This window comes from Pleurodeles waltl, chromosome 4_2 (genome assembly GCF_031143425.1).
Source record: "Pleurodeles waltl isolate 20211129_DDA chromosome 4_2, aPleWal1.hap1.20221129, whole genome shotgun sequence".
In the NCBI taxonomy this organism is placed as follows: domain Eukaryota; kingdom Metazoa; phylum Chordata; class Amphibia; order Caudata; family Salamandridae; genus Pleurodeles; species Pleurodeles waltl.
The window spans coordinates 1,009,008,849-1,009,014,848 of NC_090443.1; positions in this window are offsets into that span (position 1 = coordinate 1,009,008,849).

Here is a 6,000-nt window from a genome sequence, read left to right on the forward strand (position 1 = left end):
GAGCCAGTGTAGATCTTTGAGGTGGGAGGAGATGTGGCTGTGCCAGGGGATGTCCAGGATGAACCTGGCTGCTGCATTCTGGATTCTTTGAAGTGTTGATTGCAGTTTATTGGTGCTGCCGGCATAGAGTGCATTGACGTAGTCTAGTTTGCTACTGACGAGTGCATGGGTGATTGTCCTCCTCATCTCAGTGGGGATCCATTTGAAGCTCTTTTGAAGAAGTCAAAGGGTGTGGAATCATGACAACGAGATGGCATTGACTTGGCAGGTCATGGACGGAGAGGAGCCCAGGATGATGCCAAAGTGGAAGTCCTTCTGACAGCAAAAAAGCACAGCAGTGCTTTTTCTTGTATTATCTGCAGGTCCAGGTGTATACTGAAGACTAGATCTGAAGATCACCTTTTTATACATGATGCCTTCTTTGAAGTAGAAAAAGCTTCTAGAGAATCCCCTCTGAAGTGCTTGATGTTTCCTGACTCCCCTGGCTCTAAGCTGGTTGCATGAAAAATGTGTGGTGACAAGTCTTTGGGTGGAAGCAGAGTTCAGCCTATACAGTTGCAAGTGGAGCTGTGCCCTGCTCAGCTCCACCATCCACCCAGACACACCTAATATCTTTATTGTATGGCTGTCTGGATGAAATAAAAATAGTCCAACTGTCAGTTACACCCAGTTGTGTGACCCAGGAGCAGGCTGCCGGCACCAAATAGGACAGGAAAATGAAAACTTTCGAAAAGTAAAATTTTCTTAATTGCAACTGAAATTCCGACTTCACCATTAAAGAAGTTTACAATTCCTCAAACACAAAACAGGAAATGTCTGCATGTCCCCAATCAAAAGTTAGCACTTATTAAATATAGCAAGGAAAAGCAATGTTAGCATAGTAGAGAGGTACGCTTCACAGTAGTGAAAAATAAATGTAGGCGTTTTTCACTACCAGGACACGTAAAACTTACAAGTGTATGTACAACCATTTATTTACATTGCACCCTGCCATATGGGCTGCCTAGTGCCTATCTTGGGGAGTACCTTATATGCAACAAAAGGGGAGTTTACGGCTTGGCAACGGGGTTATATTATCAAGTCGAATTAGCAGTTTAAAACTGCATGCGGCTTAAATGGCAGACCTGTGACATGTTCTAAGGGACTACTTAAGTGGATGGCACAATAAGTGCTGTAGGCCCACAAACAGAATTTAATTGACTTAAAGTAAAGGATAGAGCACACACACTTTAGCACTGATTAGCAGTGGTAAAGTACACAGAGTACTAGAGCCAACAAAAATGAATTCAGCAAAAATAGGAGAGTGAAGTCAAAATGTTTGGGGATGAACTTGCAGAGAGGGCTAAGTAATGTGTAAATGTTTTGTGACCTCAGTTCCATTTGCAAACAATTGATTAATTACCAACACCAAAAATGTGATGATAACTGACTTCTAAAGTGTAAACTGTCTCTGGAGAACCATATCCACCACATAAATTGAGGTTGCCAGAGTCGGTGAGACCAGCGAGTGGTCTAGGGGGTTCTCTCTATGTAACATTTTATATCATTACTTGGATATACATTTTTTTTTTTTAAAACATACGCTAACACTTAGAGGGGAAGGGCTGGAACCAAGGCTGATTAGACATACTGTTCGACCCCGGGAACGTGAGCTCAGGGGTGGCAGGTTTGCTGTTTCTAATTGGCTACCATCTTTGGGTCATAGGCATTCTCAGGAATTTGTAAAATGCCTTCTTCCTGATAATTACTAAAGAAGTAGGAGATTTTGACACATCCTGTAAATTCACATTTCTTGATGCTATTAATTAGTACTCAGAAGTATACAACTCTTTTGAGAGTAATTGGTCTTAGAGACATATTAGCAGACAGATTCAATGTCCTTTTCTGCCATTCCATTAAAATTCCAGGCTGAAAGATTTTACGGCCCACACTTATAGAACTAGTACTTTCATTTGTTTCTATCATTCGCCACTATTCTGCAATAATTCCAAGCTCCACTAATGTATGTCATTTAGGGATTGCCAAGGGTAGCAGCTGCTTACCTCTTGGGACCCCTGGCAATGTCTTTCTGACCCCTGTTCTCAAGGGGACAAGCTCAGTGCCTGGAATAGAACAGCATCTCCTCCATAGGTCGTCCTTATTGATATCCATTGGGATACAATTCTCCTTGTTCTCTATGATGTTTTTGTTACACTAATAGTGATGAAAATAACTTTTTTCACTGTTATTTTAATAAAAATGAAGCTGAAATAGGACTTTCCCTATCAGCTGAGGTAAGTAAAAAAATGCTTTTAAATATATGTTGGAAACGTGTTTACAGGTGAGATTGTGTTTATGTGAGAGAGTATGTGCATTAAAATGTGGGTCAAAGGTTGTGTGATGTCACTTCTGTTACCCTTGGCATTTTAGTGAACAGACGTCCATGGCTGCACTGCACTTGAGAGGCTATACAAGTGACAAGTGAGTCAGTGATTGAGGTTATCTGCAGCCCACTCCCACTCTTGAAGGATCTCCACCTCCTGCACTTGCTATCTGGCATTTTTGTATAATAAAGGTTTATCCTCTGCCATCATGCAATTCGACCCACCAAAGAAGTTCCTATAGTGCAAGGGTGAGCCTCCCATACTATGGAAACATGGGGTGATAGGTTCCTAACACATATGGTTGTTATTGAAGATGACAGTGTGGCAATTGAAACAAAATGTTGTATTCTTCTATTATGTCTTTGCTGAGAAGGAAAGGAGATTTTTAGACATTATTTCACAATACTATTTAATATAAACATATTTTTTTATTTTAATTTGAAAAGTACGTATTTTTTTAAAAAAAAGAAACTACATTCTTGAGCATGGGGCGACTCCACAGTCCTGGTGGAAATCACTGCATAGTAAGATATAGAGATTTTTTTTTTAAATAGCTCTATATAAATATTGCTTTTTTGTATATTAAATATTAATGTAAATGTGTATACTTATTTTAAATGTAGAAGAAAAAATGCAGTAACAGCATCATTTTGAAATAAATCTTCAATTAATGGAAATATAATAAATATATAAATAATTTTACATTAAATTAAATATAATCATCTATTATGCATTAATAATCATTAAAAGTCATGTATATAATTATTTACAGTTATTAACATATTATACAACCAAATAATAAATATTTACTATTTTTACATAGTTTTAACATTAAATTATACTTATTTTGTAACTATTTTAAACATGTTAATTTAATTTAACATTGTTTCCTATGAGTTTTGTTTCAACACAAACATATCAGTGTAAACCCTCAAAGTCACTGAATCGACCGGAGTTCAAACCCCTAGTATCAATACCATCAAGCTGACAGGCTTACTTTTGGGCAATGTGTAAAGTATTTGTGCTGTACCAACACAGTAACCGAGTCAAAACATCAATCAATAAAAGTCCTACTCTCATTTAGAAAAATAGGCTAGAATTTAATAAACATAATGCCACCAAAGTTTAGGGGAACTGAGATTCCAGCTTTAAAATTAAAAGTGAAATTAGTTCTATAAGAAATTGGGTTATTAGTTAAGAATGATCTGAGTCCTTCACAAGTAATTAATCTGTAATTGTCTTTTTACTGGGAACCAAGTACTCCATTGTAGCCCTTGACTCTCTCAGTATAGTGAATCAGAGCAGTCCAAACCTATTAACCCCAGGTCACTGGTACAAGTAAACAACATACAATAAATCATTACCCATTCAGTACTTTTGTTACACACACTAAATATTATAGATTAAACTACAAATATAAACTACAGGTCCATGAAAATACCTTTGGTGACTCCATTTTATCACATTAAATCCCAAGTGGATATTATATCCTAAAAACGGAATCACTACTAGGTTCAACAACACATTATAAGGGGATTTTATTTAAAATAAGTAAGGCCTATTGGCTTGGCCTGTGTCACAACATTAGTAAAAGCAGACCCATGTCATGTTTCAACATTGCACTGAATCATTTGTTCAGCAATTCCTGTGTGCCGAACTGCAAAGAATCCCATGGTGTACCTTACTCTAATTTCATGATGGGGAGCCCCTTCTTCCTTTGTGCAAAACCCTTGTGTTCACCCAGAGGTGCAGCCAGGGAATAAAGTCAGTCCCCTCTCCTGTGTAGACTCCAAACTGGTTTCAGGGGCAATTTCTCTTCCACTGGGTTTGGCTTTCCAGGCTGGCTAATGTAGGCATGGCGAACAAAGAATTTCCTCAGGGTCTCATTTTGCATCTGCCAGTGAAAGAGAAGGTCTCACTCTGGTCCTTTACAAGTTAATGAAATTCCCTGCCCCACCCCAATTGTCCTTCCTGCAAGGGGAAGAAAAATACCACTCTACCTCCCAGGATATTGTCTCTGCTGTCGGAGCAGGACAGCTGAATTGGATATGGATGTATTGACATCCTCTGTATTTCAGAGAGTGATTTTCTGCATTTTCAAGGGTGTGGACTCCTGCATAAGGTTTTTCCAATATGATTTTTTGTATATACTAAAATCCTTTTGCTAAAAGAACTTTGTGCCCATTTCTCTAAAAAGAGTGTACTTTTTAATGGTGCTCCTTTTCCAATCCAGAGTAGATTACTTAGTATACACTATTTCTTTGGATGATAAAGTTCAGAAAGAAGCAGTGGTAGTTGCAATTTTGACTGCATATGCTCCAGACTCGAAGGACAAGTTATTAGAATGTTTGGGCCTTTGCCACTATTTTATTAAATTTCTTAGAGATTTGACACTGAAAATGGAACCTCTGAGAGCACTGATGTCGAAAGTTGAAGCCTGAGTTTGTGGCGAGCACCAACTAACAACATTCAAACCCATCAAGGAATCCTTTGTATCTGCTCTTATCTTGAGAAATTCAGACTTAGCAAATATTTATTATCATAGTTAATGGTAGAGCATATGACCCTGGGGTAGTCTTTGCACAGCCAAATAAGGAATGCAATGTGGCCTCTGCATCGAGAACAGTGACTGCTATCAAATATAGATATGACATTATAGAAAAAGATCTGTTGGCATGTATATTGGTAATCAACTACCTCAGATATTTTTTCTGCGGAAGAAATTTGTCTTAAGAAAAGACCACAAACTCTTAGCGAACATTATAAACTTGGGGTGAGGGGCTTGTCAGATTTTATCCACATAGCTCCATTGTGCTCACAATTTTAAGAGTACACATTCCCATCCTCCCTGGACTCACCTGTGACCAGTCCTCCGACTCGAGGGAGCCACCTTGCTTTTTCTCTCTCTCTCTCTCTCTCCTTCATTCTCTCCATCTCTACCTTGTTTGCTCTCTCTCAAACTCTCTCACTCACCCTCACCTTCTCTCTCTCTTTGGGACCTTTGTCACTCTTTCCTTTGCTGCACTGTTAACTCTCTGTTTCTGTTTAGTCTGTTATTGACCATTTTTGTGTCTCTGTTTGGTCTGTTGTCCATCCTTATGCCTTTGTTCTATTTACTTTTACCCACGCTGTGCCTCTACTTTGTCTGCTCTTGGGCACTTTTGATCTGCTTTTGCCCATCTTACTTTCAAATTTCACAGTTTTGTCTACATTTGCTAGCTTTTTGTCTGTTTTTTCTCTTTGCTGTCTTACTTTCACATTTCACTTTTGTGCATTTTGAGCCTCTATTTTGCCTATTTTCGCTTGTTATTGGACCTCTGTTTTTCCTGATCCTGCTCCTTTGCCCTCTCTCACTGTGTCCCCTCCTGCGCTACCTTCCCACCAACATTGCTCCCCCTCCTTTCTCCCCCTGCTCTTTACCTGCTCCTCAGCCTCCTGCTCCGTTCTGCTCTCCTACCAACTCCTACCAGACCCACCCTCCACCCGCTGCACTTCCTCCTACCTACGTCCTAATTAATGGCAGCTGTGGAGCAGATGCCCGGCAGATGCTCCAAAGGCACACCCAAGACAAGCCCATCTGCTCTTTGACCTAACCCAGCATCAGAAGCCCTGGTCCTCCATCGACCCACCACTTCTC